The sequence below is a fragment of the Schistocerca americana genome, chromosome 3, assembly GCF_021461395.2.
Source record: "Schistocerca americana isolate TAMUIC-IGC-003095 chromosome 3, iqSchAmer2.1, whole genome shotgun sequence".
NCBI lineage: Eukaryota > Metazoa > Arthropoda > Insecta > Orthoptera > Acrididae > Schistocerca > Schistocerca americana.
The window spans coordinates 591577918-591590417 of record NC_060121.1 but is presented as its reverse complement, the minus strand read 5'-3'; the positions used below and the strand labels follow the sequence as shown (position 1 = coordinate 591590417).

The following is a 12500-nucleotide window of genomic DNA, read 5'->3' as shown; positions in this document are numbered from 1 at the left end:
ACTTCGTAAAGAACTCGCGGCGGCTGCACCCCCCAATTCGTTAGAGCGTATACAAAAACTAGAAGCCGAAATTATGGAGCTCAAGTTAGAAAATCAGAAACTTAAAAATGAAAGCAAATCCTTTCCATTGTCCTTTGCGGCTGTAACTGCCACAAGCACAAGACCATCAAACAGGGTACAGGAGCACATACAGAAGGCAAAATTCAAACAGTCAAGTACTCTCTTCTTTAAATCAGAAACAAATCAGGATGCCAGAGCCATACGTGAGGTAATCACCCAGAGTGTAAACCCCAAGCAAGACAAGCTTAAGATTAAGGCAATACGATCTACAGCAAATACAGTAATAATAGAAACCGAAACACAACAGGACAAACAAAAGCTAATAGAAAAAACGGCACACCTACAAAACATTAGATGTGAGGAACCTAGGAAATTCAGACCTCTCCTTGCAGTTTACAGAGTAGGAACATCCCTTACAGATGAAGAGTTCCTAGAGGAGCTGTATGAAATAAATCTCAGTGAGCATATAAACAAGGAGGAGTTCCAAAATGAGGTTAAAATTAAATTTAAAAAGGGTGTAAGGGGAAGACGAACTGTCAATAATATTCTTGAAGTAACACCAAGGGTTAGACTACTTCTCTTGCAAAAAGAAAGAGTCTATATACAGTTTGAGTCACTTCACATTGAAGATTACGTAGCTGTCCAAAAATGCTCCAAATGCTGGGGTCTTGGGCACTCACCGAGGTACTGTGAAAAACCCATAGTATGTGGCAAATGTGCAAAAACAGGCCATAAACAACTTGAGTGCCAAGAGGAGACTACAGTGGGATGTATACCATGTATGTACAGAAACAGGGTATGTAATAAAGGGGGGGGCCCTGAGTGTCCGACATATAGACAGCTATACGAAAGGCAGATTGAGCGTACAGAATATGAAACCGTTAACAACGTACAATAACCAAGAAGGAAGCTACAGTAACCACACCAAAATAACTCCCCGAAAAGCACATGTCAGAATTTATAAACTTACTGATGCAGAGTCGGATAATAGTAGTTGGCTCAAACATAAAACATTAAATAACGGGTTAGGTTTTCTACAGCGAACAACTAGTGGTAGGCGAAGCTCGGACCCAATGTGGTGCATTGTAATAAACAACAAATTTCACGCCAGCAGACCTCTATGTGTCCACAGACGAGTTTCCCATTACCTGCACATAATCTCTATGGATCTGGCTAGAATACATGGACGAGTCTCCCTCGACCCTAAACAGCTTGTGAGTTTTCCTTCTCTGGAAAATCCGCCTTGAAGGTGATCCAACTGAATTGTATGAGGAGTTCCACAGTTAGTATGGAACTAGGCAGGTTCTTGGGAGAAGTAAAAGCAGACGTCCTCTGTGTTCAGGAACCTCTCCTGCGTGGCGGCAAGATCCCAGAGCTACCCTCTAATTACATAACAGTTGCTGGCACGTCTGGCGCGAAGTCGGCCATAATAGTAGTAAATAAAAGTATTGCAGTCACAAAGATTGCTCAGTTATGTTCTGAGCATGTGGCCACCGCCGAAATAGCCATAGGACGAGATATATGGATAATATCCTCAATTTATGCTCAATTTTCCTACGATATCCAACCTTTTGTTGATAAAATAAGGGACATAGCTCAATCCTCAAAAGACAAAAAACTTTTAATTGTGGCAGATATAAATGCAAAGTCGACGTTGTGGCATTCGAGCAGAACGGATGAGAGGGGACAAACAGTGACAGATGTGATTAATGAATGCAACCTTTTCGTCCTAAATAAAGCAGGACAACCACCAACTTTTCGTGGACATGCCGGAGGTGAAACCAATATTGACATCTCACTAGCGAACACCAAGTCTATACCACTCATCAATACCTGGGAGGTTATGGATCGAGCCACATGTAGTGACCATAATCCCATTATCATTGAGATAAACCGTCCTATGTCCATACAAAATAGGGACGCTCAACATCAGCGTTTATTGATGAGTAAGGCAAATTGGCCAAAACTCAGGGATATGGTCACGGCAGCATCTTTGTCAACCGTCAATGGCAGCATAGACTACAGGACGCACGTTCTAACTAGTGTCCTACAGAAGGCGCAGCGTGCAAGTATCCCCACGGTACATGATAAGGGTGGAAAGCAGCTGCCATGGTCAGCGGAACTAACCAGACTGCGTAGAGAATCTAGAGTAAAACGTAAACACTACCAGACCGCGAAAACGGCGCCGGAGAGACAAATAAGGCTTCAACTCTATAGAAATGCAAGACATAAGTACAAAGAGGAATTACACAAAACCAGGATCAATCATTGGACAAACTTTGTTAAAACAGAATTACAAAAAGATATATGGGGGCAGCCGTATAAACTTCAGTCAGAACGCCTAAGGACACCGACTGTACTCTCGACACTAAAACAATCTGATGGCACCATGACGGAGGGATGGCGGAGCTCGGCTGAGTATCTTTTAAGCAGACTGCTGCCAAATGACGACCACACACAAGATGATCAGTGTCACATAGATCTCAGACGTAAAATGAAGGAAACTTACATAAGTGACAGAATTACCTTGCCATTCTCACAAGAAGAAGTCGCAATAGCAATCAAAAAACTTAAGAGTGGTAAAGCACCTGGCCCAGATAAAATCTTCCCAGAAACAATAAAACAGGCAGTTATCCAAATTACGCCATTTCTCACAAAATTGTTTAATGATGCTTTAAGCACAGATAGAATCCCACATTTGTGGAAAACAGCCGAGGCGGTCATTATTAAAAAGTCCGAGGACAAGGACCCGACGGATCCCAAAACATACCGTCCTATATGTTTATTAAACACACTGGCAAAGGTGCAGGAAAGGCTATTGTGTGATAGGCTACAGTCCCAAAGACGTCTTACCGGCCTTACACCCTTCCAGTATGGCTTCAGAGAGGAGAAGTGCATAGACGATGCTATCAATCAAGCACTACAGATTACAAACAGCACTCTGGACAAGTACGTGATGGCTATACTTATTGATGTGGCTGGAGCCTTTGACAATCTATGGTGGCCATCACTGTTTGCTCGCCTCAGAGAGATCCAGTTACCTACATCTTTATACAACAGTCTACTAGACTACTGTCGTAACAGAGTAGTGGAGTGGAGAGGAGGCACAAGAAAGGTAGTGAGACGTATTAGTAAAGGCTGCCCACAAGGCTCGATATGTGGCCCGATTTTTTGGGACATCGTCTTTGAGCCCCTCTTGGATATTATGGCCCAAGATCACCGTGTAAGAGGGGTGGTGGCTTATGCTGACGATCTTCTACTTCTGACGTCGGCGAACTCACGAGCCGCACTGGAACAGAACGGCACGCAACTCCTCATGAAAATCGACGGTTGGTGTAAGAAAAACAGACTTCATATTGCTGCAAACAAAACAGTTTACATATTACTCAAAGGAGTGCTGCAGAGAAATCCGATTCTGAAACTAAACGATGTTAACATACAGAGAAAACAAGTTACGCGCTACCTCGGCCTACACTTAGATGAGAAGCAAAATTTCAGCGAACACATGAAACTAACAATAGATAAAGCCAGTAAAATCATGCACAAGCTCGCCAGATTAAACTCGACGCAGTACAGACTGCCACTAAAGCTACTACGGACATATCACATAGCAATCTTTGAGGCCATAGCATGTTTTGCAGCAAGTACCTGGGCACACCGATTATTGTTGCAAACCAATAAAACTCTAATTAGAAGAGGACAGAGAAGTACGCTACTGAGAATGACTGGCGCTTTCAGCACGACATCTGCGGAAGCCCTGTGTGTGGTCATGGGAATCTACCCCATTGACATCACAATAAAATATAGGGCTGCCACCTATTGGCTTCAAAAACGAAGAGGAGATAAGGTGCGGGAGATAACTGGGGAAGAGATCAGGGACAGACTGGGACTCAAAAAATGGCGTAATGTAACATGGCAAAGGGAATGGGACTCCTCAGATAAGGGGCGTCGCGTCTATTCCTTTTTTCCAGATATTGAGGAGAGGCTGAGACTAACACATGTGGACCCGAGCCGTGGGATGGTCCACTTTTTAACGGGTCATGGGCCGTATCCAGTACATTTAACACGTGTTGGATTAGCCGAGAGTGACATGTGTGTCTGTGGGGACCTGGGGACCCCTGAACATGTCGCACTTACGTGTAACACCCTTACGCATGTACGGCAAGTTCTAGATGACACACATATAAAACAACAAATACGTAACCAAGACTCATGGAACACACTCAATGACATAACAGACAAGGTCTCTACAGAAATGTATGACCTTTTTAGAAGGCAGAATCCCAATGGTAGGAGACAGAGACATCATTGTACACAAGGCCTAAATTACACTACAGAAACAAGTACTGATACTAATTCTGAAAGTGATACACAAAGTGAAATGGACCTAGAATGAGACTAAATTGAAGCATCTAGCCTGGCACTAATTATGAAGGTTCATCAGCTATAGGAAAACTCCACACTAGAAAGGACTGAATCAGACTCAAAACAAAGATCTGGAAATGTCTGAAGGCGTAAAAACCCACTACACCCTTAGTAATTGTACTATATCATAAAGTAGCTGTACTTGAAGGGCCTGTGCCTGCTGTGATGTGCATTAAACACAATTGTACTGCAGATAGCCTTTTATGTTTGTGTATCATTAATTTTCTTTGTACATCTTTTAAATGCAATTTGAACTAGATGATGGCAGGACCCTACAGAAGGAAGATTGTATAAATATCAGTAAATTTGTTTTATTTTTGTAATGCCCAGAACAGGAACTATAATTTCCAAAGTAGCTACTTTTGAAGGGCCTGTGCCAGCTGTTATGGGTGTTGTAGATAAGTGTACTGCTTAGAACCTTAGTGTTTATATCATACGTATACTTGCAATACCCAGAGCCACATTCCCCCCTCTACGTATTATACCTATTAAAATGTTTTATATCTTTTTAATGCAGTTTTAACTAGATGGTGCCAGGACCCTTTAGAAGACCAATTGTATGGTGTTGTATATAAGTGTACTGCTTAGAACCTTTATGTTTATATCTTACATATACTTGCACCACCTAGAGCCACATTCCCCCCTTTATGTATTATATCTATGAAAATGTTTTATATCTTTGTAGTGCAGTCTTTAACTAGATGGGGCCAGGACCCATTAGAAGACCAATTGTATGACTATCAGTAAATTTGTGTAAATATTAGTAACTGTTTGAAGCTAGCTGCAATAACCAATCTCAAAATTTATATGTTAACATGTTATCAGTTTTATTAGTCGTAAGAGAGTGTGACAGGCCTTGATTAATACCAGTATGAGTACATTATTAAGGATTACATTAAATGTTCTAAAACAGTATATAATGAGACTAGGGTGTATGTAAACAATTGTAATACGGCAGCGACTCTGCCCCTTGCTGAAGTAGACAATGTAGTCTGTAATAGGAATGTGACCCTGTTTTTTTTTTTTAACCAAGCTTCTAAGCTACAATCTCAAAGCAACTCCTATAGCAACTCTCATAGATGTAAATATTTTCCTTATTCTAATTGTGTAATCGTGTAATTGTGTAATTGTGTTAACCAAGCTTCTAAGCAACAATCTCAAAGCAACTCCTATAGCAACTCTCATAGATGTAAATATTCTCCTTATTCTAATTGTGTAAAGTAACAGTGCTTTTCTGTTTTTAACCAAGATTCCAAGCTATATTTTCAAAGCAACTCCTATAAGCAACTCTCATAGATGTAAATATCTTCCTGATTCTATTTGTGTGAAGTAATAGTGCTTTTATTTTTTCTTTTCTTTTGTAAATCAGGATGTTTCATATTTTCTTGATATCCTACGTAGTTCTATATTGTATAGTTGCTTCTTATAAATCAATACTTTAATATTTTTGTTCAATATCCTACGTAGTTCTATATTGTGTATTTTGCTTCTTATAAATCAATACGTTAATATTTTTGTTATTTTTTTTTTTTTTTTGTTTTTTACTTCAGTTTTATTCTTTTATATTAAATATTATTAACATGATAACACTGTGTAAGTGAAATAGCAAACCACGCATGCAGCATGTAATAGCTCAGATCTGGTCCGCCTCCACGTGGCTAGGGACGGGAACGGTGCAGCTACTCGCAAACAAACCTTTTGTGAGCATCTGCAATGGCTAAGAGACCATGACTTGCTGCAGACATACTGAAGTCAGTAAGCTAACAACCCACCATAGTTATCAAGGCGGTGGGTTTCGAATGTGGTTAAATGTAAAAAAAAAAAAAAAAAAAAAAAAAAAAAAAAAAAAAAAAAAAAAAAAAAAAAAAAAAAAATGTCCATATACATGAGCTGCGAGCTGTACCACGTACGAGCTACAGACGCGATCGCGTTGCTCTCTGTACGAATGCAGATGCTCAGCGGCAGCTAGGAGGCGCTCCATCCATGTCGGTACCGGTGAGCGTTGCACTCGCAGTCGCAAAAACGTACGGCAAGTATATTACTCGGAAGAGTCAATGACAGTCCAAGCCCCCCTGCGTGGGAAGAGTCTTCCTAGGCCATGACCCACCGGAAGGGCGCAGCGTCCCCCACCCCAGACATGTGACGTCACACTATCGGTATTGACGACTAGACTGATTCCTTATAATCATTTGCCATACACCGGTGGAAGCTGCCGAGACGAGTAACTACATAGCGGGCTCGCCGTGTCACTAATGTACAGAGATACAATAGTTTCGACTGGAACCGGATTAAACGTATACACGGCGCTGATTAGTAATAGATAGAGCCATCAGAATACAGATAATGTATACAACTGTCCGTATACATGCTGAAAGACTCTGCTCACAATCACACGTCAGCCAGACACTCTTATCACGCACTACTCTCTGCCTGTAACAGGCACACAGACAATATGTAAGCACCAGCATGGAACAACACCCAGTGCATCCTCTCTGCCACATTAGACAATCCACACTATCATAACCAGACCGGGAGGTCCACTCGGAAAACAGAATATCCCACCCTTCCGACAACCACCATTGCTCAGCTAAGCCACCAACACCCACACATGTCCTACACAGGGGTGCACCCAACATCACAATACTGCCTCCTGTCACACCACAAAAACAATGGCAGGAATGAAAGACACAGGTCTGCCACAAGCATGGAATCAGAGCGCCGCCTGTCATGAGCCAAAGGTGCACCCTGACGTGCCAAATCAGATGATGCCGCAGTCATTTACTTACGATAATCACAATCAACAAACCGGCCCCCCCCCCCAAAACACCTTTCCTTACAACAATGTGTACCTTAACCTAACCCGTATTGTGCCTTAACCTAACCCGTATTGTGCCTTAACCTAACCCGTATTGTGCCTTAACCTAACCCGTATTGTGCCTTAACCTAACCCGTATTGTGCCTTAACCTAACCCGTATTGTGCCTTAACCTAACCCGTATTGTGCCTTAACCTAACCCGTATTGTGCCTTAACCTAACCCGTATTGTGCCTTAACCTAACCCGTATTGTGCCTTAACCTAACCCGTATTGTGCCTTAACCTAACCCGTATTGTGCCTTAACCTAACCCGTATTGTGCCTTAACCTAACCCGTATTGTGCCTTAACCTAACCCGTATTGTGCCTTAACCTAACCCGTATTGTGCCTTAACCTAACCCGTATTGTGCCTTAACCTAACCCGTGTTGTGCCTTAACCTAACCCGTGTTGTGCCTTAACCTAACCCGTGTTGTGCCTTAACCTAACCCGTATTGTGCCTTAACCTAACCCGTGTTGTGCCTTAACCTAACCCGTGTTGTACCTTAACCTAACCCGTGTTGTACCTTAACCTAACCCGTGTTGTACCTTAACCTAACCCGTGTTGTACCTTAACCTAACCCGTGTTGTACCTTAACCTAACCCGTGTTGTACCTTAACCTAACCCGTGTTGTACCTTAACCTAACCCGTGTTGTACCTTAACCTAACCCGTGTTGTACCTTAACCTAACCCGTGTTGTACCTTAACCTAACCCGTGTTGTGCCTTAACCTAACCTATGTTGCGCCTTAACCTAACCTATGTTGCGCCTTAACCTAACCTATGTTGCGCCTTAACCTAACCTATGTTGCGCCTTAACCTAACCCATATTGTACCTTAACCTAACCCATATTGTACCTTAACCTAACCCATATTGTACCTTAACCTAACCCATGTTGCGCCTTAACCTAACCCATGTTGCGCCTTAACCTAACCTATGTTGCGCCTTAACCTAACCCATGTTGCGCCTTAACCTAACCCATGTTGCGCCTTAACCTAACCCATGTTGCGCCTTAACCTAACCCATGTTGCGCCTTAACCTAACCCATGTTGCGCCTTAACCTAACCCATGTTGCGCCTTAACCTAACCCATGTTGCGCCTTAACCTAACCCATGTTGCGCCTTAACCTAACCCATGTTGCGCCTTAACCTAACCCATGTTGCGCCTTAACCTAACCCATGTTGCGCCTTAACCTAACCCATGTTGCGCCTTAACCTAACCCATGTTGCGCCTTAACCTAACCCATGTTGCGCCTCAACCTAACCTATGTTGCGCCTCAACCTAACCTATGTTGCGCCTCAACCCAACACACGTTGGGCCTCAACCCAACACACGTTGGGCCTTAACCCAACACACGTTGGGCCTTAACCCAACACACGTTGGGCCTTAACCCAACACACGTTGGGCCTTAACCCAACACACGTTGGGCCTTAACCCAACACACGTTGGGCCTTAACCCAACACACGTTGGGCCTTAACCCAACACACGTTGGGCCTTAACCCAACACACGTTGGGCCTTAACCCAACACACGTTGGGCCTTAACCCAACACACGTTGGGCCTTAACCCAACACACGTTGGGCCTTAACCCAACACACGTTGGGCCTTAACCCAACACACGTTGGGCCTTAACCCAACACACGTTGGGCCTTAACCCAACACACGTTGGGCCTTAACCCAACACACGTTGGGCCTTAACCCAACACACGTTGGGCCTTAACCCAACACACGTTGGGCCTTAACCCAACACACGTTGGGCCTTAACCCAACACACGTTGGGCCTTAACCCAACACACGTTGGGCCTTAACCTGCTCTGTAATTGTCATACGACGCGTTAAATTAGTGTAGTGTTGCCTAACTGCAACCCCCGCAATATAGTTTGCTACTCGCACTGCCCGGTCCCCAGAGTATCGCTTCATGTGAAACACCTTGCAGCTATACACTGTAATGCGGATGGCAGTAGGACGTACATGCTCAATGCCCTTCGCAGTTGTTCATTGGCATTCGCATGGCGAAGCACAGCCTACGTTGTGGTACGGCTTGTGTCAACTGTCCGCTGATGTTGTACGTCCAAATCACACACTGTACTGCACATTGGTCCTCATGTACTGAATGATACATCGTGGTACATGTGTGACCGTACCACGACTGCGCCAACAACGGCGAACCATACGGTCCAAATATTGTGCACTCAGCTACGTGTCGTCTCCCTATAAGAGCTGGATTGCAGTATGGTATGCCGTGGATGGCGATCAGCATGAGCCGTCTGTTGATGTAGTGGCGCGTGTTGTCAGACGTAGTCGTCTCCTCTCACACACCGTGATAGCATGGTGCACTGCGTTCCACATCTGCGACATGCGACAGAGGCCGGTTGACAGTCGTTCGCGCAATGGACATCGCATACGTACGGGGGCCACCTTCCACGTGTTCGCGAAGCGTGCACATGTTGTTGCGTGTATGTGGGCAGACATAGTGTGTCGTGACACCTGACACAGGCATGCAACAATCGTTGAATTTGCAAATGGCGATGGACGTCTACGTTTGCTGGTGACGTTACGCAAATGAACAACTGGTAAACCGTTGTGGTGCGGTTGTTCTCGCTAGAGGTGAATCAGTGATGGCGACGATCGGTTGAGCTACCAACCGGTTGTTTCAGCGATACCCACCATGCCCACGAACGTGAATGGCATGTGGGTGTGAAGCGATACGCGGCGGTGGCTGGGTGGGACCGTCCCCGGCCGGTGAGGGGGGGCCTCCCGGCGTGCTGGCCGCGCGGTGCGTGGGCGCACGCGCTACAGCCGGCTGGTGGGGGCGGCCAGTGGCAGGCGCGCCGGCCGACGGAGGCGGCAGGCGGCGCAGCTGCGCGCCGGCGCACCCTGCACGCGGCGCCGTGCGGCCAAAGTAGGTCCTCGCGGGCCCGGTGCGAAGCGCGGTGGACATCTGCAGTGTGCTGGTCCGATTGAGGACTGTGTGCGCTGAGGATGCGCCGCCGCCCGGCGCTCGGCGCCGCGACGCCGTCTGCTGCTCGGTCGCCTCTGCGGTTCTCGCAGGTGGATTGTATCGCAGCTGTGCGGACGTGTTGGCGCGTGCGCTGTGCTGGGAGAGTTCGCTTCGGCACCCAAGTGGGGCTTTTGTCCTTCTGTGGCGCTGGCGTTGGAGCTGCCGGCCACCGTAGGTGGCGCGTGTTGTCTCCCGCCGGCAATGCCACGACAGCACGCTCCCGGGCCTCTGTCGGCAGCGGCAAGCTCAGTTGGGAGCACGGGTGGTCGCACCTAAAGCGTCTACTCGCCAAACTCCGGGCGATTGCGCCACTCTCGAACCCGACCAAGTGCTTAGGACGGCGCTGCGCGCCGCCGGGACCTGAGAGGGTTTCGAGGTGTATTGTGCAGGGGAGCTCAGCCTCCTCCTGTTTGCAGAATAATTGAGCGGACGCTTGCGTGTTCGCGCGGGCCCCCGGGACACACTCCCGGGCGGCCGGCTGCTCAGCTCTAGTTGACGCAGCTCCCTGGTTGATCCTGCCAGTAGTCATATGCTTGTCTCAAAGATTAAGCCATGCATGTCTCAGTACAAGCCGCATTAAGGTGAAACCGCGAATGGCTCATTAAATCAGTTATGGTTCCTTAGATCGTACCCACGTTACTTGGATAACTGTGGTAATTCTAGAGCTAATACATGCAAACAGAGTCCCGACCAGAGATGGAAGGGACGCTTTTATTAGATCAAAACCAATCGGTCGGCTCGTCCGGTCCGTTTGCCTTGGTGACTCTGAATAACTTTGGGCTGATCGCACGGTCCTCGTACCGGCGACGCATCTTTCAAATGTCTGCCTTATCAACTGTCGATGGTAGGTTCTGCGCCTACCATGGTTGTAACGGGTAACGGGGAATCAGGGTTCGATTCCGGAGAGGGAGCCTGAGAAACGGCTACCACATCCAAGGAAGGCAGCAGGCGCGCAAATTACCCACTCCCGGCACGGGGAGGTAGTGACGAAAAATAACGATACGGGACTCATCCGAGGCCCCGTAATCGGAATGAGTACACTTTAAATCCTTTAACGAGTATCTATTGGAGGGCAAGTCTGGTGCCAGCAGCCGCGGTCATTCCAGCTCCAATAGCGTATATTAAAGTTGTTGCGGTTAAAAAGCTCGTAGTTGGATTTGTGTCCCACGCTGTTGGTTCACCGCCCGTCGGTGTTTAACTGGCATGTATCGTGGGACGTCCTGCCGGTGGGGCGAGCTGAAGGCGTGCGACGCGCCTCGTGCGTGCTCGTGCGTCCCGAGGCGGACCCCGTTGCAATCCTACCAGGGTGCTCTTGAGTGAGTGTCTCGGTGGGCCGGCACGTTTACTTTGAACAAATTAGAGTGCTTAAAGCAGGCAAGCCCGCCTGAATACTGTGTGCATGGAATAATGGAATAGGACCTCGGTTCTATTTTGTTGGTTTTCGGAACCCGAGGTAATGATTAATAGGGACAGGCGGGGGCATTCGTATTGCGACGTTAGAGGTGAAATTCTTGGATCGTCGCAAGACGAACAGAAGCGAAAGCATTTGCCAAGTATGTTTTCATTAATCAAGAACGAAAGTTAGAGGTTCGAAGGCGATCAGATACCGCCCTAGTTCTAACCATAAACGATGCCAGCCAGCGATCCGCCGCAGTTCCTCCGATGACTCGGCGGGCAGCCTCCGGGAAACCAAAGCTTTTGGGTTCCGGGGGAAGTATGGTTGCAAAGCTGAAACTTAAAGGAATTGACGGAAGGGCACCACCAGGAGTGGAGCCTGCGGCTTAATTTGACTCAACACGGGAAACCTCACCAGGCCCGGACACCGGAAGGATTGACAGATTGATAGCTCTTTCTTGATTCGGTGGGTGGTGGTGCATGGCCGTTCTTAGTTGGTGGAGCGATTTGTCTGGTTAATTCCGATAACGAACGAGACTCTAGCCTGCTAACTAGTCGCGTGACATCCTTCGTGCTGTCAGCGATTACTTTTCTTCTTAGAGGGACAGGCGGCTTCTAGCCGCACGAGATTGAGCAATAACAGGTCTGTGATGCCCTTAGATGTTCTGGGCCGCACGCGCGCTACACTGAAGGAATCAGCGTGTCTTCCTAGGCCGAAAGGTCGGGGTAACCCGCTGAACCTCCTTCGTGCTAGGGATTGGGGCTTGCA

General features: G+C 46.7%; 1 non-coding gene across 1 annotated transcript in view; it reads left to right on the top strand.

Annotated features, from left to right (window-relative positions):
* The first annotated feature begins 10838 nt into the window (after window positions 1-10838).
* Window positions 10839-12500, top strand: part of LOC124608852 — a 1910-nt gene continuing 248 nt past the window's right edge. Inside the window, exon 1 of the ribosomal RNA XR_006979410.1 lies at window positions 10839-12500. This exon is cut by the window's right edge and continues 248 nt beyond it. This is a non-coding gene — a ribosomal RNA (small subunit ribosomal RNA).